This window comes from Ailuropoda melanoleuca, chromosome 2 (assembly GCF_002007445.2).
Source record: "Ailuropoda melanoleuca isolate Jingjing chromosome 2, ASM200744v2, whole genome shotgun sequence".
Taxonomy (NCBI): domain Eukaryota; kingdom Metazoa; phylum Chordata; class Mammalia; order Carnivora; family Ursidae; genus Ailuropoda; species Ailuropoda melanoleuca.
The window spans coordinates 15,525,635-15,551,671 of record NC_048219.1 but is presented as its reverse complement, the minus strand read 5'-3'; the positions used below and the strand labels follow the sequence as shown (position 1 = coordinate 15,551,671).

General features: G+C 51.6%; 1 long non-coding RNA gene across 1 annotated transcript; it reads right to left on the bottom strand.

Annotated features, from left to right (window-relative positions):
* Positions 1 to 213: 213 nt before the first annotated feature.
* On the bottom strand, positions 214 to 25,114 carry LOC109490330. Its single transcript, XR_002143648.2, has 4 exons — positions 21,050 to 25,114; positions 19,696 to 19,948; positions 5,728 to 6,117; positions 214 to 611 (listed from the first exon to the last, which is right to left on the bottom strand). It is a non-coding gene; the product is annotated as an uncharacterized LOC109490330 (long non-coding RNA).
* Positions 25,115 to 26,037: the final 923 nt, after the last annotated feature.

Sequence of the window (26,037 nt, the reverse complement as noted above, 5' to 3'; positions counted from 1 at the left end):
CCAACAAGAAGGACATCTAGCCACAGACCCCAAGAGAAGGCAACAAAGTCGGGAGACTTACCAGCTGAGACGTGTCCCTAAAATGTCATCTTACCCGGCTTTCTCTGTACATTAAAGCTCAGATGATTCTTCTTGGCCTTAAGTGCTTTTATTTTCACTTACACAGTTTCCAACTTTTAATCAATCTTTTTTATTTTAAATTCCATCCAAAACCATTGGTGAAGGGAGAAGACTGTAAGGGGAGGGGAGGCCTTTGATGATGGCAACATACGAGCTGAGGCACTGGAATGATCCATCACACTCCTGTTCCTGCACGGCTGTGGGCCAGGGCTCAGGAGCCTGGGGCAGACAGGGAAGACAGGCCCCGTCCCTGCGCATCCAGGGGAGGCTGCCTGGGAACGACCCAGGCAACTGAGCAGGGAGGTCCAGCCAGGGAAGACTGGAATCCAGATCCACAGAGGGGGGGAGGAGCCCCAAGTCACATCCCAGGAAAGTTCCAGTGATGCCAGAGGGACCATCGACAAACAACTGAGCTGGGGCACACATGCTTCAAAGTCCAAGCCAACAGATCTTCCAGCAGGTGGTCAGCCGCCCTTTAGCAGGTAAGAGGGCTGGAAGGGACACCGCAAAGAGAAGGAGAAAAAGTCATCAGTTCTTGCTCTCACTGCTGCTGGGGGTGAGGATTAATAGGCAGCGAGGAAGACAACAACTTTAATTTAAAAAGCCAGGAGCCTGTGTGGTTCTGGGGCTGAGTCCACATGGGAGATGGACATAGGGAGCCCCTCTCCGGAGGCCGAAGTGGGCTTCCAAGGCTCCTCTGTCACCAACACAGTAGCCTGGGCTGGCTCTGCAAGAGTGAGGTGCAAGAAGGGAAGGAAGGAGGAAAGGAAAGAGAAGTGGAGAGAACACAGGGAGCTATGGCAGCCACATCCAAGACTACGTGCTGCTCACCTTAATACAGCCATGTCTGCATTCAGAAGTGGACACCAACACCTTCACAGGTAGATGTACATACCCAGAAATGCACCAGTCGAGGGGCACAGCCACGGAAGCTCTCACTAATGCATGTACAGGGCAGACTTAGAGATACGACACACAGAGAAGCACAGAGGCCCTGGAAAGGACACACATGCTGAACAGCGATGCTTGCATCGATGCCAACAGAAAGAGGTGGAGCCATGTCCACCGATACTGACAGAGGTGGGCAGACATGCGCCAGGATGGACGTACCGGGATGCACACACCTGCACCGATATTGAAAGATACGTACACATGGACACCTGTGCGGACAGGTGGAAATGTATAGACACACATCCACGGATACTGACAGACGTGTACACGCAAGCAGCTCACCTACACACAGATGTGCAGACACACATACGGGTACACACACACACGGACACACAGATGTACATGCTGCTATGTGATGCATATATGACATTTATAAGAACCCATGTTCCCAGATGTATCCTGAGATGCATGCATATGCACAAAGGCAAGCTCAAGGACACGCTCGGGCACTGTCAATAGCTGGGCATAGGCACACAGCTGGGCTCGGCTCTGAGCTCAGCATCCCCGAGCGGGCCAGCTTCAAGCCAGGTGCTCTCCTGACCCACCCCTGCCAGCCGCCAAGCTTTGGTTGGCTCCCTGGTACTCAGGCCCTCCCACCATCTCTTGTCTGTCCGTTGGTCCCGGGCCAGGCCCCAGGCTCAGGATGGCAATTGCCCCATTCTCCCAGGTGCCGACTCAGCCAAATTTCACACCCAGAAGTGGCGCCAGGCCAGTGGGGCTTGTAGCAGCCTGCTTGGGGCATCAACGCGGGGGTGGCGGGAAGGAGCCAAGATCCTGCAGCGGCAGAGAGAAGAGCAGCCCCAGCTGTCGCGCAGGCCTGCCTGGTCCAAGTCATCCGCCCTCTGGGGGCCTCGGGCTCCCCACCTCTGAAATGGGACAACATGCCCATCCCACGGACAGTGTCAAGTGTACGTATCACCTCCCGGCTCTGCCTCACCTGCTCTTGTCTCTTGCTTACAATAACTCTGAGACGCAGGTCGAACTGCCCCTGTGTTATACTAGGGAGCAGAGCTCAGGAAGGGGAAGTCACTCACTACAGGGAGCAGACCGGATGGGAGCCCAGGAGCCTGCTGCAAACTCCTGGTCTTTCCCAGTCAGGAAACAGGCAGCGTGGGAGCTGCCAGAGCCCAATCGCTTGCCCACAGCAGACATCATTAATCGATCACAGTCTCTTCTGGGGAATCCAGACTTGGCCTGGAAATCCTTCTCAACGCACCGCTCCAGGCAGACATTCATAATTGGCCAGAGTTGGCAGCCAGGATGAAACTCACTGCCATGCTGTCGCTACCTCTAATTCATCTAATTCAGAGGGCAGATAGGGCAACTGAATACTCTGGAAGAACACAGGCGATGTGCCTATCAGAGGAATTTTCACACCGTTTCCAAAGGCTATTGACATCCTAGTCCTCCCACCCCTCCCCAGTCTATCTACACGGGGGGGGGGGGGGGGGTTGGGGGGGGNCCACAGCCATCGCTCTATTTCACAGAGGGAGACACTGAAGTTCCGGTGAGTGCATCCAAGGTCACACAGCTAAAAGCCAGAGTGGGACTGGGATTCAAGCATCGACTCCTGTCTCGGTGCTCTTTGACCATCCCTGGCCCCAGCCAGACAGGCCAGGTCTGATGTGTGGGCCTGGGGGAGCCAGGGAAGGAGGGGGGGCGAGAGGGGCCAGTCTCCTCCCAGCAGAAAGGAATCGACCCTACAACTAATTGGTTCAGAGTGCTTCTTTTGACCCTAATTAGCTATTTGTCATGTCTTCATTTGCATACCAGAAAAGATGCAAATTTGCATATTTGTAAATGAGGCTGAGCCTGGATGTGGGTTCTGGAAGAGCTTGGCGGTTGCTGGCAGGCAGTGAGGCAGCTGGCTCTTGCCACTGAAGCATGGGCCCTGGATCCAGGAGATTTGGAAGACAGCTCCTTGGCTTGGGGCTGCAAGGTGCTCTCAGAGGAGGTCAGACAAGATGGCCCGCTTCGCTCCCTCCCCTGGGGCTAAGTGGTGGGCAGGGAGAATGGGTGAGCCTAACGCTGCTATTTTGATTAGATGAAACAAGGAGGGGGGAATATAAAGTAATTTCAGGACGCTCTGTGCTGGGAAGCCTTCTGTTCCCGTCCTTGGATAGAATCTGTAACACTTGCAAAGGGGGGGATGTCTCCTTCCACCTCGCTAGAGAGGATGAGGTTTGGAAGGGAATGGAGGTCAGGGGGAATCACACCCTCACACACACACACACACACACTCTCTCTCTCTCTCTCCCCCAGACTCTCAGATGCACACATACACTTGTATACACATCTACAATTGACTTGCACATACACACAAACACCCCACGTACGCAAGCCCCCCCCCCAGGAACACCCTTACACACAACACCTCAGACCCACAGAGATACACACGCAACTCTAACTGGAGAGGCACATTCGCACATGCAGACATTCCCAGACTTCCCGCCACATACACATTCACGCCCTTACACATACAGACACACACTCAAACACTTGAACATAGATGTAGGCATACAGACTCACTTAAGCTGTGCGTAAATATTTACATACACACACACACACACACACACACACACACACAACATACACGAGAACATCCTTGCTAAGACCAAATTTCCTGGCAAATTCTAGAAATTCTGAGCCCTTTGCCAGAGTTCCTGGTGCCTCTATGGGAGGAGACAAAGAAGCTAAGTGGCCATCCTTCCTAGAAAGGGGGCAGGTGTATCCCCAGGGAATTGGACCCCAAGTAGGGACTGGTCCTTCCTCTAGGAAAGTAATGACTAGTAAAAGCCCTGGTGCCTTCTGAGTTTTTCTCTAGGGCTTGGAGCAGGGTCTGGGTGGGCCTCAATGAGCAGGAGAGCATGGGGGGGGGGATGCTGGGGGAGTAATGATATACTGTTGGGGCTTGCCATGCTTGGAGAAGGAAAGCAGCATGCTTCCTCCCATTTCCATGTCGACCTCAGCAGCCAGTGTAGAACGAGGTGGCACAAAGCTGCTGTCCCTCCAGGCACGTGGGCGCCAAGATTCCAGGCTCGAAGGGAGCCCCAGACCCAGTAAGGCTTCCCAGGATCTGGGGCCCGGGTGCTGGACATGGGGACCTAGAAGCCCAGGGTCAGGGGCCAAAGGCTTCCACCACCCTGCCCATCCCCAACGCCTCCTCCCCCCACCGTGCCTGCACCCCAAAAGGCAAGCTAAATAGCTCCGTATTTGTAAATTAAATATAGCTGTACTCCAGCTTTCCAAAGAGCTGGGTAGGAGAGAAGGAGAAAGAAAAAGAGAGAGAGAGGAAGAGAAGAAAAGCTGCCGCCCGCAGGAAAGTCTGGCTGGTACAGATTGCCTGAGTCATGAATATTCATCTGGCGAATGAGGAGAGCGGGAGTCTGCATAACAGCTCCGCCCACCCAACTGAAAGAAATGTCACCCCCTTTGCCAATAAAGTGCCAAAGGAAGCCGGTGGAGGCTGCCAGCCAGACGGTGCCGAACTGCTGACTTCCACTCCCAGGCGTGGAGAAAGCACATTGCTTCCGGCCCAAGGAGCCGCCACTTGGGGCTGGGGGAACGGAGCTGGTTGTGCGGAGAGAACCAGGAAGAAAAGTGACACCCGCCACCCACGGGAAGCCTGGTGGGCAGTGCGCCTGGGCCACCGCCCTCCCTGCCATCCCTCCAAAGAGGGGCTCGAGCCAACCATTGCAGGGTGCCCACTCGGGCCAACCACCAAGAGCCCGGCTCCCGGCCCAGAGCTCCATAAAGGAGTCCCAAGAGGGTTTTCACAACTCCTGGAGGGTGACCAGAGGACAGAGGCTGGGGGACTTTGGGGCCTAGAAGTCCACAGTCACCTTGGCCCCATTTTGCAGGAGGGGATACCCCAAATGCAGATGTCTCTTCCCTCTCCGGGTCAATCCTATTGTCTCTTCTTCCAGGAGCTCTTCTCTGACCCCTTTCTCTAAGACGGAGTCTGGCTCTCCGTCCCCGGCACCCGCCCTCCCAGTCCTGAAGGCTTGCCAGGAGGCCAGTCCTTTTCCTGCCCAAGGCTGCTTCCTCCCCCCTACCCTCCTGGGGCTGTGAGCTCAAGGGGCAGGGGCCGGGGCTGACGGATGGGCCTCAAGTGTTCCAACCCAGCACAAGATTCAGAGAAGGCATGTTGAGCAGTTTGGCCAACAGCAGCATTTTCCTCCACCCATCCCCATCCCCAGGCCTTTTTCATGGCCCTGGGTCTTTCCTGTTGCCCTGTTGCCCTTGCTTGTCAAGTTCCCAGGAGGTCAGGCTTCCTGTCCCAGCAGCTCAGTCTGGGCCTTTTGGGATGCGGACAGGCCCTGAGCGGCTGGCCTCCTGTCCCCAGGCCCTGCCGCCCCGTGAAGAGCACTGAGAGGTTCCACCGCCCCTCCACACCGCACCGCACCCCACCACACCCTTTCGGCGGCACCCACCCCACGGTGTTCCACGCCGGCCTGCCTGCCCACTGGACTGCCACAGCTGGCTCCCTCCAGCAATTACCCAAATGAATGGGATAAGCAGAGCTGGAGAGAGGACATTCTCTCAGTACAGAAAAGCAATTAGGGCTGTGGGCGTCTCCAGCTGCTGCTCGGCTTATGTAAAGTTTGGGATGTGTATGTGGGACTTAATGAGGGTATTCATGTGTTCACTACTTACCTGCACAGACTGCTCATTTCCAGCCTCCCAAGTCCTCTCGGGCCGGGTACGTAGCCATGCGAGCCGGGGGACAGGCTCCAAGGGAGCAGTCCCACCTCTAGGTAGCCCCCCTCTCAGGGTTCATGGATCCCCAGAGAACAAGGATGACACCCCCTGGAGCCCAGCTCCCCGCTGCAGCCGTCTCGGCAAGTCCACCTTCTGCTCCAGGCCTCCAGGACGGGAACTCCTTTATTGCCTCCCTCACGGTTAAAATATCAGCAATTGTTGCGAAGTTCTTCCTTGAGCAGAGCCAAAACCTGCCTCTTTGCAACATCCCTGAATTGGCCCAAAGGTTGTCCCTATCACAGCGCAGGACATGTCACTCCATCGGCCCCAGGTCGGCCACGAGTCCTGCAAAAAGGTAAATGGGGGTTGAATTGAAAAAGCTGCTGTGGTTAAATAAGTTTGGGGAAATTCTACATCGGTTTCCTTGCTGCAGGAATCCTTTCCCTATTTTATGTTTAATCTCTAGAGAGCTAGAAAGACCAAATCATTTTCATCGGAGGAGGGCTAGAACCGTCAGCCTCCACCATTCTCCTGCTGACCCCTTGCACCTCTCTCTCAGGCCTCAGAAGATGCTGGAATGAACCAGACTCCAACGTTCTCCGAGCCATGGGGCACGTGGGTGCCTCAGTCAGGCAAGCATCTGCCTTGGGCTCAGGTCCTGATCCCAGGGGCCTGGGATCCAGTCCCACATCAGGCTCTCTGCTCAGCGGGGAGTCTGCTTCTCCCTCTGCCCCCTCCCCCTGCCCATGCTCCCTCTCCCTCTTTCTCAAATAAATAAATAAAATCTTGGGGCGCCTGGGTGGCTCAGTCGTTAAGCGTCTGCCTTCAGCTCAGGGCATGATCCCAGCGTTCTGGGATCGAGCCCCACGTCAGGCTCCTCCACTGGGAGCCTGCTTCTTCCTCTCCCACTCCCCCTGCTTGTGTTCCCTCTCTCACTGGCTGTCTCTCTCTGTCAAATAAATAAAATCTTTAAAAATAATTAATTAATTAATTAATTAAAATCTTAAAAAAAAATAACTTGTCTGAGCCTTTACTGTGCTCACACTCACAGAGATGAGGGTGCTTCATTTCGTGAATGTATTTGCTCACAGAAGCCCTTTCTGTGACACCACCTCAAGAAACCAGGGTTCTAAAGAGCACATTTTAGGAAACACTGCTTCAGCGCATTAAAAAGGAAACATTTAATTCCTTGGCCTGAGCTCCTTCAACATGTCTCCTCCGTTGGGCAGGCTGCCTGGGCATCTCCCCGCTCTGGTCCTCCGCTGTGAGCCCTGCTGTATGCCTATGTCCCTCCATGGCTCCAGACAAGCTCTGGCCACCGATTGTCCAGAAGAGCCTTTACCTCCGCTATTCAAGACCCCATTTCCCCACTGACGTGATCAAAACTCCGTTGGGAGGATGGGCAGCTGAATCCCACTGAGTGTCTCCCCTGAAAGTCCCCCCAACCAGCCACAAGTGAACCTCAGCTCCTTATTCTGCTCTGAGACCCTGCATTTGGAGCCCACAGCAGACTCCCCCATGCCAGGTGTTCCAGAGAACGGGTCCCTGCTATGCCTTCCTGGGACAGCAAGACGGTAAGCCATGGTGAGCCCCCCAAATATCTGGGCACCAACTAGTAATTCCCACACAGTCGGGCTTTTTCACAGCATCACCCGAAGCATACCTTTGTTCCAGCACCTAGTCCCCACAGACTCACAGACGGGGCACTCCAACCATCCTGGGCTCCAGACCCGGAAGTCTTGCGGAGCCGAGGCCGCAGTCTACACCTGCACCGGGGGCCCCTCAGCTCCACCAGGCCTCCCCTCTCCTGTACCTTTAATCACTCCCTCCATGCCTGCCTTCTCATCACCCTTCAAGTATGTGTTCAAGCCCAGGCAAGGAAAAGAGGCTCATTTCACTGGCCCCGTCCAACAGATTCTAGTGGCTCCCCGGCCTGGCTGTTGGGAAAAAGGTGTCGAAACTTCCTAGGGTTCTAGAGACTGGTTAGTGACGCCCGCTAGTGTTGGAGAGCGGGCAGGGTGGCACCCACGCCAGTTAATGCCATCCCCCAAGAAAGCTCAGCCCCTTTCCCTCAAATCTACTCCCCCAAGCTACAACCCTCCTTTCTCCCATAACACACACCCAAAGCCCACACACGCCCACGCGTGGTCCCATTTCCCAACCCGAAGCGCTCCCTCCAAGGTCACCAACAGACTCCTATTTGTCAAGCCCCGTACCCTCTCCCTGATGTGAGTGCCTCTGCAGCATTAGATATGGTTGACCTTTCTCTGGAAATTCACCCCCGCCCCGTGGAATTCCAAGGCAATCTATGTCCCCGGAGCTCCCTCGCTTTCCTGACCATTCATGCGGCTCTTCTCCCATCTCAGAAATGTGGCCATGTTCCAGGGCCTGATTTCCAGCCTTCTCCTGCTCCTGCTGAGGCACGCCCTCCCTCTGAGATCTCATCCACAGCACGGTCCTTGGGAAAAGCCCCCTGTGGCCCTCATGTGTGCCCCTAAGATCAGCCCTGCTGTCTACGGGCCACCACCACAAGACAAAGCTCTGAAAACCCAGCACCTCCTCTCTCCTCCAGAATCGGCTCCCACTCTGGGGTTTCCACAATGCATCATACTCCCGGGCTCCCGGACCAGATTCCCAGCTTGCATCTTGACTCCTTATCTGCATCCATTAAACCTCCATGTGCCGAGTCCTCTCATTTAATATTTGTCTAATTTCCAAAATAAAAAATAGTTTTATTATTTATTCTGACTGAAGAACATGATATAGCGTCAGTATAAAAAAAAATCAAACCAATACTTAAAAGTATGAAAAAGAAAGTAAAAATCACTCAAAATCCTACCACCCAGATATAACCACTCCAGCATTTTGGTGAACAGCCTTCCAGACATATCTCTATGCATATATACACATAAGAGAGCTATGTATATAACTTATAGATGAGGGATTGTATTATACATACTGTTCTCACTGACACCTGCTTTTCTCTCTCAACAATATGTCATAGACATCTTTCTATGTCAATAAATAGAGCTCTACAAAATTATTGTAATTACTTCATAGTATTCCATTGTATGTATGTATCATACTTTATTTAGCTGAGTCTCTATTGATCCTTTAGAACGTTGTCAAGATTTTACTCTCATAAACAATATTGTGGTAAATATCTATGTGCATATCTCTTTGCTTATTTTTTTGCGATTATCTCCTTAGGATAAAAACCTACAAATGAAATTGCTCTGCTATCTCCAACTGTGCCACTCTGCCCTTCTGCAAACGTACAACAATGTACTTCTCATCAACAGTGCCCCAGCATGTCTGCCCACACCCTCTCCAGCCCCGGGTTTCAACGTTTGGCCAAATCGACAGACGACAAAAGACACTCATTTTTACTGTCATTGCTTAAATTATTAGTGAAAGTTAATGAGTATCTTTTCATGGTTTGGTTTGGTCTGGTCATTTGTAATTTTTTTTTTGTAATTATTTTCTTTGAGAATTGCCTGTTCGTGTCTTTTGCCCATTTTTCTAATGAGATATTTATCTTTTCTTTAATGAGTGGTAAGAGTTCTTTGCACATTTGAGATCACATAAAACAATTATCTCCCATATGTGCTTTCCCTTTCTTCACTTTTCTTTTAATGGTCTTTCTGGTATTTAAATTTTTAATCTTCATATATTCAAATTTATCATTCTTTTCTTTTATGGTTTCTGGATATCCCATCATGCTTAGAAGTAAAGTCCTCACCTTAAGATGACTAAAATAGTCATTTGTATTTATTCACTCATATTCATGAAGACTCTGTAGTCTTCATGGATTGGTCTTATTGGAGTAAGATAGAAAACCAGTTTGCATTGCAATGGCTGGCCATGCCAACACCATTTATAAAATAGCCCATATTTTCCCACTCAACAGAAATGCCATTTTATCATACACAAAATTCCCTTAAATACTTGGATCCTTTCCAAACTCTCTATTCTGTCCCAGTGATCTAAGCTTACATAAGATGTTTAATTATTGTCCCTTTATAAAACATTTTAATATCTGAGAGGGTAAATATTCATCATTTTTCTTTTCAAGAATTTACCTTACCTACTCTTTTACTCTTCCAGATTAGCTTTATAATTATTTTTGTCAAATTAAAAAAATCCTGTGGGGGTATTGATCAGATTATCTTAATTTTGTACATTCACGTAAGGAGCATGGACAGACTTACAGCATTAAATCTTTTCACCCAAGAACTAGGGATATTCATCCAAGTCTCTTTTCTGTCCCTCAGGAGGGTTTTCTGGTTTTCTTCACACAAATTCTACATGTTCCTTATAAAGTTTATTTCTGGGCATTTTGTGTTATTATTTTCTTCTTGACGGTGTGGACGAGGCTTTTTATTTTACCTTCTAGGTAGTCATTTTATAAATAGAAAAGCTATTAGTTTTCATATTGTTTTGTTACCGGCCATTTTACTAAAGTTTCTTTTTTGTGATTGTTTTCAGGAAATTGTCTTGGGTTTTCCAGATAAATTATCATCTTATCTGCAAACTATGCTTATTTGCTCTCCTCTTCCAATATGTATCCTTTTTATTTCTTGTCTAATTATAATGCCTAGCACTTTAGGAAAAGTGTTTTTAAAAATACTGATAACAACAGCTGCCATGGTCTAGTTTCTAACTTTAATAAGAATATACCTAGAGTTTCACCAGCCTAATGTCTCCTGTGCATCCTTTCTACTCCTGTGACCATGATCCTGGTCCAGCCCGTATTAATTTGTCATCCATGTCATCACAAATGAAATGAACAAGGGTACAAGTTTTGAAGTCAGATGACCTGTGTTCAGGTCCTATCTGTCATTTAGCAACCATATAGTCTTGTTAAGTTATTCAAGATTATTGAAATTCAGCAAAAAGGGGGGGGGGTGTTGTAAAGACTAAGTGAGATAATCCACAGGCTATGTGCTGTATCTGTAAATGATCATGTTTTTAGGTCTTAGCCCCCAACTTCTCCTTCCAGTCCCACCTATATCCCCCTCTTAGCTTGACTTTCCCCAATACCACTGGACTCACAACACTCTACCACACCCCCCCTGCTCACAAGTCTTCAATGACCCCTACACGGCCTACAGAACGAAGGCCCAGATTCTAAACTTTTGTCTGAGATCTTCCATTATTCAACTCCAAACTTTCTTCCAGCCTTACTTCCTTAGCCCCATACCACCCCCTCCCATCACACACCCCTTCCAACCCTTTACTCCAGCCTAGATGTTCTCCTCACTAATGGCTGCCTGATACCAAGCAGGTCCTCACTCTCCACTCAGATCCCTACATCAGCATTTAGTCACAGGAAACACAAAATTAAAATCTAAATGGGTTTAATAAAGTGGATTTAGCAGCTCACTTAAAAGAATAGTCCAGATGCAACAGGCTTCAGGCACAGTTTGATCAGGGCTGAAACAACATTTTTCTGTAATGTTTCAGGCTCTTCCCACCTCCGTATGTTTACAGTAGTCTCCGGTTGTGTTCCCAGTCACCAGATGCCTGCCAGAAATTAGATTCATAAGCTACCTCATTCAAATCCAGATGGAGAGATTGGATGTCTTTCTCTAGTCATCTAACAAAAATTCTGGCCTTCGTCTCACTGGGCCAATCTAAACCAATCCCTGTGACTGTGTGTTGATTGCTTTAGAACCAACCCATGTGCCAAAAATGGGTCTTGGGGGGAGAAGGATTATCTTGACTGCCAACCAGGAGTCCTGTCCAGAGCCACACACACCATTGGAATGGGTCAGTTGTTGATGACCTCAACTGCCCTACAACCCCTTCTGCATCACTCTCCTGGGACCCAGGCTTCCTTTAAGGCCCCAGAGTTCTGATAATGCACCCACTCCCTTTCAGCTCCCAGAGTCCTTACTCTCTGCTCAACACATGGTAAGCACAGCCATACAGAATTTATCTGTAGAGTAGTTCGTCAATCCCTTCCAATCAGTAATCACAGAACTGATTAATAAAGTCTACAAAACACTTTATACACGGTAGCTCTTTCAACCTTCACAACAATCCTCTGAGACTCAGAGAGGTTAAGTGACTTGCCCTATGTCACACAGCCAGAGATGATGTTGTCCCAAACGCCACTGCAGTAAACCTCGCCGCTGTCTCTCACACAGACACACACCCCACGCTACCTCCTCCAAAACTGCCCACTCAAGGCCGACCCAAAGATCCAGAACTGCCCCCCCAAGCACCACCTCCTTTTTTCCCACTTCACCTCAATTTCTAGAGCTCTTAGACTTCCTCCAAAAAGTACAGAGAAAGTTTTCTTGCCAGACAGCAGTTTCTAAGATGTGTGTGACAAGGCCGGGTACAATTCAAATGACTCTGGGTGATTTAATCTGCTTAGGGCTGGGGTGGTAAATCAGTGCGGCCCAGGCTGCCACAGCCGCCCCAGAAACCCATGAGCCCAGCGGCTGGTAGGCGTTTATCTGCAGATCTGCAGGTGAGGGCCCTGGAAGCGTGAACCGCGGCTCAGGGAGTTCCCCTCTGCTGCACCCGGAACACATTTGGAGGGTCCTACAGCCCAGAGCCTCTTCCTGGCCTACATGTTCCACCAGGAAATAGCTTTTGCAAGGATGCAGCCCTGAATCCTACCCCCAGCCCCCCGCAGGCTTCTGCTGTCCGAGCAGCCCCCCGAGTCCGAGCCCGCACTGGACCTCTCGGAGAAGGAGACCAGCGTCGGTCAAGCTCCCACTGAAACTGCGCCTCGCTGCCAGATCCTTGCGCACCCACACGCACCCATTACCTCATTTCATCTCCACAACAACTTAATGAGGGAGGCATGTCTGTCCTCAGTTTACAGGTGACTTAATTGAGGTTCAGAGCGATTAAATAACTCGCCCAGGGTTATTACCCAGCAAGCAGGGGGGCAGAACCAAGATTCAAACCCAGATTCATAAGACTCCCAAATCTTCCTCCTGTGGCAACCACCCCTCTGTGGAGCCCAGGGGAAAGTTGACGGCAGCTCTCCCTGGCACCGTGTCGTTTGAGAAAAGACAGGGACCAGTCCCCAGCTGAAGGGGACTTGTTGCTCGGAGTGAATGAAACAGTACTTTTTCCCATACAGGAGAGATGTCTGAGGAGAGGGCAGTCACACGTAGGAGGCTCCTACTGTATGCAGGGCAGGTGTGCCTACACGGGAGCCACGCGCCAGATGCCCGACATCCAGCATCCTCCCCATGAGTCCGGAAGCAGTGGGATGCTGGTAAATATTTCCCAACCAACAGGCTGGAAGAAACCAAAGAGACCTGGTTTGTAGCATCTGCCCATTTCTGGGGTGTGAATACTCCCACCGTGGCCAACTTGCAGCTACCCGTGGGATGTTACTGACCACAGAGTTGAGAAGAGATGCCCTCTGTCGGTTCTGAAGCCAGCAGGAACCCACTCCAGCACACAACTGCTGTAAGAGAGGTGAATTAAACCTGCTCAACAGATGAGATCATACAAAAAGGCACTCAGGCCTGAAATCTGTTTCTTTACAACTTTCTAAATGCCCGTTCTATCCACAGCCCCATATACCCTGAACCAGGGGCAACACAGGGAGCCATGACCACCGGCCTTTACTCTCCAAAGGTGGGCAGAGTCCTGTGAGGTCCCAGAAGGGCAGAAGGAGACCGGGGGACCAAAGTCCAGCAGACTGAGGTTCAGCATAAGGAAGAACTTTCTGAATGCCTCTCCAGGCTGATGGCTCCAGGAGGGCAACATCTCACCATGCCTGGCACGCAGCGAATATGCAAGAATGAATGAAGAAATGAGTGCTCGAATGAATGACAAGCCATCACATTGACTCTTCAAACTCACCAAACCCAAAACTAAAGTCATTCATTTTCTTTCTCCAGAAATCTATCCCTCCCCAGTGTTTCCTGTCTCAGTGAGGACCACGAAGGCAGAAACCTGGGGACCCCTGACTCTCCTTCCTCGCTCCCCTCACTCCAAGCCATCAACAAATCCTATCTCCTCTGCGTCCTGGTTCCTCTTGAACAGACGCCATCCGTAACACACCCACTCTGATCCGTGGCTCAGACCATCACCAGCTCTCCCTAAGTGGACCCATGGTGTCCTAACTGCCCTCCCGGCACTCCCCCAGGCCTGTACCCACTCCCAGCCCCTATCAAATGCATCATCAAAGCTGTCCACATGATCTGTCAAAGATGCCCCTCTGAGCACATCCCTCCCAACTCTTCCATGGCTCCCTATTACCCAGAGGATGGAATGGAAGCCCCCTGGTCCTCCGAGGTCTGGCCTCATACCCCGCTCCCATTTGATCCCTTTGTCTACTACACGTTAGTTTTGGTTCTGGAACAACCACAGACTTCATGGTGTCCTCTATACACCATCCAGGCCCTGCTCATTCTACACCTCCTCCCTCTCCCACCTCCCTTCACTTCACCTCGAAAACTCCTTTAAGGCTGAAGTAAGATGATCCAGAAGATGATTCCTGGGGGCCTTTTTGACTGATATTTCATGATGACTCTAATGCCAAGTCCCCACAGTCAAAGCCTTCTGGATTTTATAGTCACCTTCTCTCTTCATGAGACCCTACAAGGGTCTTTAGGGGCTTCGTAGTTCAATTCCATCATTTTATGAAAAGGAAATCTAAGGCCCAGAGAGGGAAAGGGATTTTCCCAAGATCACACAGCAAGTCAGCAGTGGCAGAGCCAGGGCAAGAACCAGGCACCTGCATCGCAGCCCAGGACTCTTTCTTGGCATCACACTCTCCACCCTGATCCCTTGATTCCAACACAACACCCTGACTGCCCCACCCTGACTCACCTCCTCACACCCAAGCCAGATTAGCATCTTTCCTGCCTTTGCTCACACTGCAACAAGGCCATTCCCTCACCTCCATTCAGCTTCCAGGGCATTCCACCTCCAGGAAGCCCATCCTGGTCATCAAGCCAAACCCACCCACACCCCACCTCCTTCCCCCAAACCCCCCGGTATTGGTCAGAACCCAGCAACCGGGGCTTGGTTCACTCACAATGGTCAGTGTCTTGCTTCATCTCACCAGGATGAATACCCACTCCTCAGGGCTGGCCGATGTCTCATCATCTTATTTTCCTTCTCCTCCTCCTCCTTCTACATCCTCCAGCTCAATACACAACTGCTCAAGGTAACAAAGGATAGCGAAAAGAACATGGCATCTGAGGTCAGGCCCATGCAGGGTCAGATCCCAGCCCTGTATATCCCTGACTGTTCAATCTTAATCCATCCGTGCCTCAACCTTCCTTATCTATAAAATGGGTCCTACCTCCCAGGGTTGCTCTGCGGACTGAATGACGTCACCCATGTTACAGTACTTAGTGGGCTCTTGATAAATGACAGCTCCCTTCCCCACCTCCCTGGTCCGTGAATCCCCAAGACACTTGGAGAAAAAAGCTCCTCTGGGCTGGGAGGTGGGCAGACTCGTGGACATTTCCCATGTTACAGTACTTAGTGGGCTCTTGATAAATGACAGCTCCCTTCCCCACTGCCCTGGTCCGTGAATCCCCAAGACACTTGGAGAAAAAAGCTCCTCTGGGCTGGGAGGTGGGCAGACTCGTGGACATTTTCTCTCACTCCCATTTTCAACAGGCTATGAGCAGCCTGTGTGCAGAAACGTGGGGTGTATCCAACCCCCTTCCCCACCCCCAACAATCTGCTTTAACCTTCCTATCTCAAATGCCTTGTTTATTTTAATATCACCCGTTTCACTTTTCTGTTCGTGCAAAAAAAAATTATAAAAACAGATTTAAAAGGAAAAGAAGTATTTAATGAGTAAGACTGTCTGCAGCCCTGTTTCTTTCTCAGGAAAAAGTGGCTGTGATTCTGGCAGGAGACAGGGAAGCTCAACAGCTTCACTTCACTGGGGCTGCCAGCAGCAGTGCATTTCAGAGTGGAACAGAGCCTCCAAATTCAACAGTATGTCTCCCCGCCAGGCGCTTCCTGTGCCGAATTCAGCTTGGCAGGTGACAACCCAGCTCGAGCAGGGATCCAGCCCTGACATGAGCAACTCTCGAGGCTCTCTGTTCCTGCGCACCTCCAGCCCAGAAGAACCAGCCCTGCCAGGTCCTGGCAGACCACTGACCTCCAGGGTGAGTCTCTGAGAGGGGAAGGAGCTCGCTGGAACGGGAGTGGACACACCTGGCCGGTGGCCAATGGGACCAGGACCCCCCCCCAGTTCCTGAACATTCAGGGACCAGCACTTTCCTCGCCCCGGATGAGGGGGGTTTAGCATAAAGATCAGATCCAGGACTTGCTGCTCACACCAAAGTTCAGAAAAGCTGCTGCTATTTCTCCTCCTTCAAAGGTGTCGTTTTGGAGGGCTTCTCTGGATGGAATCCAAGGGTCAAACTTCAGAAGGGTTCTGCTCTCCCCCACATGTCCCCCCCCCAACATGAAGAACTGAGGAAGCGGAAAATAGCACATGACCTTCAAATATGCACAACAGAGACTGTGCCAGGGCAGACAGCTGGCTGGGCCAGGACGGTGGTCCCCCTCTCTTGTCCCAAACCCCATACCTTTATTAATGTAGCCTAGTGACTTGTACTGAACTTACTGTCCCTTGAACTCTTAAATCCTTTTCTCATTTTTTCTAGCAGTCAAGATGGGCCCCAACATTTGCTGCTATGACATTTCTTCATGCTAAATTCGCCTTATCAGTTTGTGCTGTTGAGATCTTTCAGGATCCGGTCTTTGCTATCTGAGCTTTGCTCTGTCCTTTTTCTCTGTCCTTTCACCTCCTGCTGTTATAGGCCTACACCCTTTATAACTCCTTTTGGGTCCTTGACATACACTGGTCAGAACAGGGTAGAAGGCAGAGCCCCACGGCTGCCTCCGAAGACCTTTGCAGACTGACCCAGTGCCACCTCTATGAACATCCCAAGGCTGTCATTCAGCCAGATGGAGCCCCCTCCGTGCCCTCACAGCCATTCTCATGTCCTCGAGAGCAGGAGAGACCCTATCTAGTGTCTCAGGAGGTGGCGTGAGATGACAGAAAGATCTAGACTTGAATCCTAGCCCCGTCAGTCTTGGGAAAGTCATTTAACTTCCTGGACCCTCCATTTCTCATCTGTAAAATGGAGACCGTCACCTCTAGTGCACGACTGTGAAGGTTAAGATCGTATACAGGAAGTATCCGGCTCACAACAGGTGCTCAATAAATAACACATCCCTCTCCACGCCGCACGAGCTCGTTTTCCTCCCCCACCAGTCATGAATCTGAAAGATTTGCCTGGTCTTAGTGAACCCAGGCTGGCTCTAGGAATCACTGCCTTCTTTTCTAAGCATCACAGATGTCACCATCCCTGTGAGGCTCTCACACTCATCTGATCAGCCAAAGCCCTGGATCCTTTTCATGTGAACTCCTATCAAGGTGGCCTTCCCTTCCTGGATCTGTGCAATTGTTTATTTTTTTTTTAAGACTTATTTATTTACTTGAGAGAGAGAGAGAGTGCGAGGGTGCACCCAGGAGCAGGGGGACGGAGCCAGAGGGACAGAGAGAATCTCAANGCCCTGGATCCTTTTCATGTGAACTCCTATCAAGGTGGCCTTCCCTTCCTGGATCTGTGCAATTGTTTATTTTTTTTTTAAGACTTATTTATTTACTTGAGAGAGAGAGAGAGTGCGAGGGTGCACCCAGGAGCAGGGGGACGGAGCCAGAGGGACAGAGAGAATCTCAAGCAGACTCCCCACCGAGCGCGGAGCCCAGTGCGGGGCTCGATCTCATGACCCTGAGATAGTGACCTGAGCCGAAATCAAGAGTCAGAGGCTTAACTGACTGAGCCACCCAGGTGCCCCTACGCAATTGTTTAAATAAAACAATAACTGTAGTAATAACAGCCTAATCCTTCCAATCCCACTATTAAATAAAAAGTATCTCCACCTTACCTATGAGGAAACTAAGGGGCAGAGACCTGTGAAAGGTCACACAGTGGGAAAGTGGGAAAGCTAAGCACACCTCTGTCTGACCCCGAACACCATACTATCAATATTAACCGAATTTCCTAAATGCAGGCCTGAGGGTTGGGGGGCTTGGTCTCTAGCCCTCTTGCACTTGTCTTTTTTGGTCTCGGCCCTGAGTTCGCTTGGTTGACACCTTTGGGTCCTGACACTGTCAGCCACAGGGGTGGCCACGCCTCACCCCGCCGCCCCCCCCCCCCCCCCCCCCCCCCCCCCCCCACCNGGTCACACAGTGGGAAAGTGGGAAAGCTAAGCACACCTCTGTCTGACCCCGAACACCATACTATCAATATTAGCCGAATTTCCTAAATGCAGGCCTGAGGGTTGGGGGACTTGGTCTCTAGCCCTCTTGCACTTGTCTTTTTTGGCCTCGGCCCTGAGTTCGCTTGGTTGACACCTTTGGGTCCTGATACTGTCAGCCACAGGGGTGGCCACGCCTCACCCCGCCCCCCCCCTCCCCGCAGCTCTGTGCCCATAACTTTCACATAATAAAAGGGACTGGACTGAGTCACCAAGCCCCTTGCTCTCTGAGACCAGGACCAGTGGGTTCCTTGTCTTGGCCCCAGGGGCTGATCTCCACATGTACACCCTAAGCTCCTTGACTCCTGGGCCCTTGATTCCCCCACAGCCTAAGCACGGGGCCAGCCTGGCCCCTCTTCCCCAGCCCTTCACCAGGGCCCAATCACCTGCTGTCCAGTCCTGACACCTCTGAACTGACCATTGTCTCCTGAAGCCAGGATCCCCACCTGTCCAAGGGGCACTCCAAGGCCCCTCCTCCCAGCCACGTATCCAGACTATCCACCCAGCATGGCTCTCCTTCAGCACTGGCTACCACCCTTCACCCCGACTCCTCCCGGCCCAGGGGGCAGACTGGTTGCAGGGTGAGGGAATTCCCTAAGTTTGGGACCCGGTCTGCCCATGGGAAAAGGAAGAAATGGACCCAGGAAGCTGCCAGGGCTGGGGCTCAGGCCCATGGCCATCAACAGGGCAGCCAGTGAAGGAAAGGAGTCCTGGAGATTCCAGGGGAAGTTATCATGGGTCTGTGGGCAAACCCTGGATGATGTCCAGTCTGGATGCCCAGAGCCTGAAGCCTATCAGAGAACTGCCCTGCAGGCCTCAGAGGAAGGAGCTTTGGAGCAAACCCACCTGCCACCCAAACGCAGTCACCCCACAATCAAAAACACAGTCCCCCGACACTCACATCCAGCAAACATTCGCTTTACAAACCCATTCACAAAGCACACTTTGCAAATCCACTCGGACAGAAGCCCACCCCGTCATTCAGTAAACACCGACCAGGCACCTGTCACCTCCCAGGCTCTGTCCTGGGCACGGGAGATACATCAGTAGCCAAACCAGACAAAGGTCCCGCCCCTTGCAAGGTCTCTCATTCTCACAGGGACACCAACTGTAAAAAATAAACTTAAGTAAATCACATAGTGTATTGGGAGGTGATAAGGACTGGAGAGATATTAAAAACCGGACAAGGGGAATCGGGGTGCCCAGGAGGAGACAGGCAGCAATATCAAGTAGGGCGGTCAGGGCCTCATTACAAAAGGGACACTTGAGAGAGTTCTGTAGCCACATCTGCAAAGCCCGTGGCTCTAGACATTTCCATTCACGTTACCTCCCACAGTCAGGAAGATATTTCCCATCACAAGTACCAGAAGACCTCCTTAGGGAACCAAATACCACAAACCTGGGCCACTCCTGGCAAGAAGGTTGAGAAATGCCACCGAGTTCATGGGGACGACCTCAAGAACCCCACTGTCTCTTCGAGCTCCTGTCTTCTCCTTCTTCCTCCACGTACTGCCTAAACCCACTGTCTTCACCTCGTCTTCTCCACCTCCCTCCCTGACACCCAGAAATCCGTTCCTCCATCCTCAGAGCGCCCTCAGAACTGCTCCTGGAAAGGGAGGCAACACTCTCTTTCCTAAAAAGTACCTTTCCCTCTCGCCTGGCTTTCCACACTTGATCTGCCCCTCGCTGGTCCACGTACAGGACTGCACGATTAACAGCATTTTCAGGAAGGAAAGGAGGGGACACGTAGGAGAACACTTGACGGCGACAGTAGAGTTGTCCGTTCTTTCGTGCGTTCGTTCCGTGAGTATGTATTGGACACTCACAAGGCCACCTATGTCGGGGAGATGCGTGTGCGCAGAGCAGCTAAACGTCCTGCCCTCGTGGAGTTCACGCTCTGGCAGAGAGAGAGAGAAGCCATAAGCCAAACAAATACGTAAGCACAGAGTGGCGTTCAATGGTGATCAGTGTTACAGGGAAGATTAAAGTGGAAAACGGGTAGGAGGGGGTGCAATTTAAAACACGGGTGTCCTCACTCTCACGAACACTTCCACTAAGCAAAACATACCCAGAGATCATTTCTCCAAACTCACCGTCACACACACACTAGACTCACACAGACAAACATCGGCACGTGGGCATCCTCTCCGCTGTGAAAAGTACACTCACACAAACACACCCACATGCATACACAAATACACATACAACACAGCCCCACACGAACACACACATAAACACACCCAGCACACACACCCCCAAGCCCAGCTTACTCAGAACACACCCTCAAGGTCACACGAACACTAGAAAGTCAGAACTAGCAGGACCCTCGGTGGCCAGAAGGGATGCCAGGCCAAAGACGGACACCAACTTGCCGGAGGCCAGCAGCGGGCCAGTGGCTGGCTGGGTATGACTCCAGCCCGAGTTGTTTCCCGTACACCACACTCTCCCCCGTGCGTAGGCCACCAACCTGAGCAGGTGACAGAGGCTCCCACACTTGTCAAGACCCCCAGGTAAGCACACAGACATGCACACCGAAACACAAGCCTCACTCCCCTCTTCCGGGCAGCGGCGAGGGGCGGGGGTGAGATTTGGACAGCTCTTCGCAGTTTTGGCTCATCCCCTTCATGTTCAGCCTTTCCCACCCACCCCGCGCATGCCCGCCGTCCCAGCCCCCACTGCATTTTCCTCCTGCCGGAACCCGTGCCCATGGGTTCCCAGGACGGCATGCGTGTCGTACAAATGCATCACACGTGAATGTGCACGTGTGTGGTTTGCACATGGGGTGGACACATTTGTAACGATTCTGGCATGGGGGGCTTGCAGCGTGTGAACACCTTTATATGCATGTGCAGGTGCACGTCTGTGCACATGTGTGTGCACGCTCTCAGGAAGACAGAGAAATTCATCATCTAAATCTTGCTTCTCCGGGGGATGAAAGCAAAGCAAAGTTCAGGTTTAAATCATACCACCACGGGCAGGAGGGGTTCCCTTGCCTTACATGATTATCTGCGTGCGGCGTGCAGCAGAACGGGCTGGCAGGCAGGAGGCGGCGAGCAACCCGTCAGCGGGGAGTCATTTGTTGTCTCCAGGCCCTTGGGACCTGCCGTGGCTGCTCCGGGAGCGGGAGACACGGAGTGCAGCAGCGAGGAGCCCCTGCCTGTCCCAGGTGCTGGGAGATGGGGGAGGATGGGGCTGGCATCCGGCTCTGGCTTCCCTGTGCTGCAGAAAAGCAGAGACCAGGCCAGAGAGAAGCCCAGGCACTTTTTGGCCTGAATGGAGAGAGGGTCCAGGCAAAGGGAGTACAGGCTTCAGGGCAGCCCCCACCCTGCCAACCTCTCCCTGGCCAGGAAAACACCCTCAGGGCTCCGGGAAGTCAGAACCTGAAGTGGTTTGCCTCTTTTCTCCCAGTCGGGGTGTGGTCGGCACCTCTTCCCCATCTCCATCTCTATCCCTCTCTCTTTGTTTTGTGTGATTGTTCTTTGTCTCTCCCTATCTCTCTGTCTCTGGGTTTCTTTTATCTCTTTGTGTCTGATCATCCAGGCTTCTCCCTCCCTCTGCCTATGTTGCACACTTCAAGCCCCTGGATCAGCTCTAACTTCAAGGCTTCCTCCTGCTGACCCCTGTCATCTGTGGCCGTGCCTGTGACACATCACACACCTCTCAGGGCATGTCATCCCCCTCAAGCCTCTTGTCATTTGGGGGACAGGCTGAGAGAGCCGGGACTGGGAATCCCACTGTACAGATGAGGAAACTGAGCCCCCAGAAACTAAGAGTCTTGCTCAATACCACGCAGCAGGCATGGAATTAAAAATCCAGGTGTGTTTCCATTGTGTGACCAGCCTCCCTAACTCCACGCCACCTGGAAGCATAAGGAGTTCTCCAGTGCCCAGACCCCAAAGCAAAGAGAATTTAAGAACTCGGTGCCAAAAAAACACCTCATCCCCAGACCACGCCCTGAAACTGCCTTCAACTCACTAAAAGTTGTCGAAACATAACCGCTGAGTTGGGAGGCATGGGGCCTCTGTGTGTCCTCCCACAGACGCCCCATCACCACCCGACTCTGCCCCCAAGTCTGAAGTGTCTGTATGTCCCACATTCCCTGGGCCCACCTGGAATGGATGGGCTTCCTGCTTCTTGAGAAGGTGTCTCCCGAGGTTTCAGTCTTCCCATCTGTACAATGGGAACCGTGGGTCTTGCTTACACTGCTGAGCCAGGCCCCTGCACTCGAAACACACAGCACATCCTCTTCCTCTCCAGGACTCCGACCCCTTAAAGACCTCTGACTTCAGCCACCAAGAGCCCTCGGCCACCTCTGAAGGATCCCTGTGCTCCCGCGGGCCCCAACGGGCTTTGACCACTTGGGCAGCCCGGCAGCAACCGTGAGGCTGTGGGCCCAGAAACCAAGCCCCATCTGCTGTAAGGCCCACCGGCCTCCTGAAGCCTCCACTACCGCCTCCAGCCCCCACCTGAGAGGCGTCAGCACCAACGACCCGCCAGGGCCTGCCCATTTTCCTTTCTTTTCATTGCTGGCTCCGCGCACAGTTATAGAACCAGGTCTCCACAGAGTAATTTACTGGCAGAATCTCTCCCAGAATCCAGCTTGAAACCAAGCTGTAAAAACAGCTTCGAGTGTAAATAATTCATGCAGACAATATGACTTTTTTATGTAAATTCGGTGCATTAACCCTCTATTATAATGATGGACGACAGATAGGGGCGACGTTGCCTTGGTAAGAGCTAATGGATGGCCGCCATAAATTCACTGCACATTTTATTGTGTTGCTGGAAATTGTGCCTTCAGGCAATGCTGTTTACTTTTATGTAAAACTCTAGGTTCCCTAAATATTACAAATATTTTACATCTAGCTCCTCAGCATTTGGGCTCTGCCCACAAATCAAGCTTTCTCCATGTGAGTTGTAATTAAAGGTTTGTTGTTTTTTTTTTTTCCTGGGACAATTATCTCCAACTATAAAGAGAAATATTTTTCCCCTTTAGATGTTCCGTCATTGACTTATTAACAAATCCTTTGAAGAAGGAGGTTGTGAGCGACTCGCTGTGGTACTTGGCACGAGTGCGGCAAGAGAAGGGGCACGGTGGGTCCAAGAGCTTGGTGGCTGGCTTTTATGTCTCCCGCCACTCTGGTTTATTTACACATATGATATTCTGGGCCTTCCTCCCCCCCTTCTATAATTCATGACCACTTTAGCAGGGTAATTCCTCCAGCCACCTTTGCAAGAGATTGGCCCCTTGCAAGCCCCCTGCCCACGCTCCTCTGGGGGTGTAGACGGCAGGGGCCTCATGCCTGCAAGGGTCAGAAGCAGTGTCTTCACAGCTGGCTCCCCGTACACAAGCTGATTCAGCCCTTTCTTGCCCCCCGACCCGCTCACATGGCCCAGAGCGCCTGGGACGGAAACTCGGGTTTCCTGCATTGATTCTCATTCAATCCAAAGTGTTGGAAATGCCTTTTTGGCTCAGTCCCTGCCCAGGCAGAAGTCATGAGGATGCCATTGAGTCTTGCACGAGGTCTGGGAAGAGGAAGGCCGAGAACCTCAGAACCTTCTTAATGAACGGAGGCAACAGCTGGAGCAGCAGCCCTCTTTAAATATAATCCTCACACTTGTTTATTATTGTCATCAATATTAATGGCTACTCTGTTAATATTCATATGGCTGCATAAACATCAGCCAGGAGCTCCTGGGACCTCTAAGCACTTCTAATGGCAAGTGGATTCTGCCTGCAGGGCCCCCACCTCTCTGCCTGTCCCTCCCCACGGGCTACACACCCATCCGACACAGGTCCCAAACCGCCCTCCTCTCCGAGCGGCGCCTGCCTTTGGAAAGCCAGAGCCACGCGGGGTTTGGAGTCATCTCCAAGTCCCAGGGGCTCTGCTGTGAGGATGGCACAGAGAGACGTTTCCTGCCTCTCTGAGGGGCACAGGAAGGTTCTGACAAAGGTGGCTCAAGAAAGAAAGATAGTTCATTTCCCCCTAAGGGCTCATTTCCTGCAGAGTCAAAAAGAAAAAGAAAAAAAAAGACACATTGGTTAAAAACAAAGATGAGATATCATTTTTCACCCATTAGATTGGCAAAGATAATTATAATAATAATGGCAACAGCAGCGACCGGCTTGCTTCCCGTGCATGAGTGCTGTGCTTAACCCTCCTTGCCCGCTCTTACCAATCTCCTAAGACCTTCGCGGACAGCACGGTGCAGTGTACATGAAACAGGCTCTGCTTACCCTCCGACCCAGCACTTCCATTTTTAGGAGTCCTCTGCAGGTTAATAGTTGAAACCACTGCTCCCTCTAAGTGAAACCCTTGCGCTGTTCCCCTCCACACCCACCTGTCCTTCCCACCTCCATCCCCTGACCCAGTCCTTGCCCATTCATCTTTTGACCTCATCGTCACCACCTCAGAGAAGCCCTCCCCGACTGCCCTCCCCGACTCCCGGGTCCAGGTTACCTTCTCTTGTCTTACTCCCTCACAGCTTGAACTTTTCATTCATGCTTTCAGCACTTTTCCTTTGTACTCCGTATCACGTGCTTACTGGATCATTATTTGTGTAAGTGCTTAAGACATAAGCTCATTGCACAAAGCCGCTGTCTTCCCTGCTGGCAGGGGCTGGATGTCCTGTCTCCTCACTACATCATACACTCTGTAAAAGCAAGGACCGACCGTGTTGTTTTACTCACCCTTTTGATCCCTAGCCTGGCCCTGGGTTGGCACGTAGAATGCACGGGATAACATCTGGTGCGTGAATGAACGAATGAAGGAATGAGTGAATGAGTGAATGAAATTCACAACGATAGGTGCACACAGAAGTTCACTGCAGGGATATTTACAAAAGCAAAACGACTGGAGAAACACGCATCAGCTGGGGACTGGGTCCGTAAAGTGAAGGACCTCCACGCACATCGCAGGCGTTCAAACTGAGAGGTGGATCTCCATGTACTGATATGAAGGATGTCCATGACATATTGCTGAGTGGGGGAAAAAAAACAGGTGACAGAACAGCATGTGTCGTCTGATCTCACTCAGGGTAGAGCTGCGTACGTGGAATCTATTTGTGTATATTTAGGCACAGAGANTTGATTCTTCTGACACGCTTTACAGCCTCAGAGCTGTTTTGCAAAATTCATAGCGGTTTTCACAGGCTCCAAGCTTCCTGGGACCAAATCCATTTTGAACAATAGCGGAGTGTCTGTTTGCGGGCGGGGTCGGCCCACCCCGGAGCAGCCTCCCAGCCTCCGTGAGCTGGGACTGTGCGGCTGAGTGTCGAGGCCATGGCATGAAAATACATGAGCTTGCCCTTGTCCTCGTCCTCACCCTCCTCCTGTGGAAGAGAGGGAAGGAGGAAAGCAGCTGCCCCCCTCCCTGCCCTCCGGTGCCTGAGGGGACTCTCCCCCCAGGAGGTGAGCGAAACAAAGCCCTTCCCAACATCCCTCCCTTTCTACCTGGATCACCTCCTGCAGGGTCTCCTGACCTAAGAGCCACCTAAAGCCCTCAGAAGCTAATTGACTTGGCCAAGTCAAGGTCACAGGGCAAGAGAATGGCAGGGTGCAGGATGGAAACCAGAGCTCCTGCTGCTTGCCCAGTGCATGCCTTAATTTTAAAAAGGCTTGGCGCCCCATTCCTAAGATCAATCCAAGAGGTACAGCAGCACGCTCATTACCCCCAAACGAAGCCACAAAAGACCCATTACTGCGCTCTGTCCTTAGCCCTGCCCTCCCTCAGTCAGTACCCAGGATGATTTCTACACAATTACTCACCGGCCATTCCTCTGCTTTAAAGGTTTCTCTGGCTCTGTGCTGCCTACTGGGAGCGGGGATGGACTAAGCTCCTTGGCCTGACACTCAAGGTCTTTTGTTATAAGGCCTCAGCAGCACTCCAACCACACCCATCCCCACTCCTCCCCCTGCACCCTTGTCCTCCAGCCACACTGAGTGACTGCAAATTCCCCCAGTCTGCAGGGTTGTCCTACCCATGC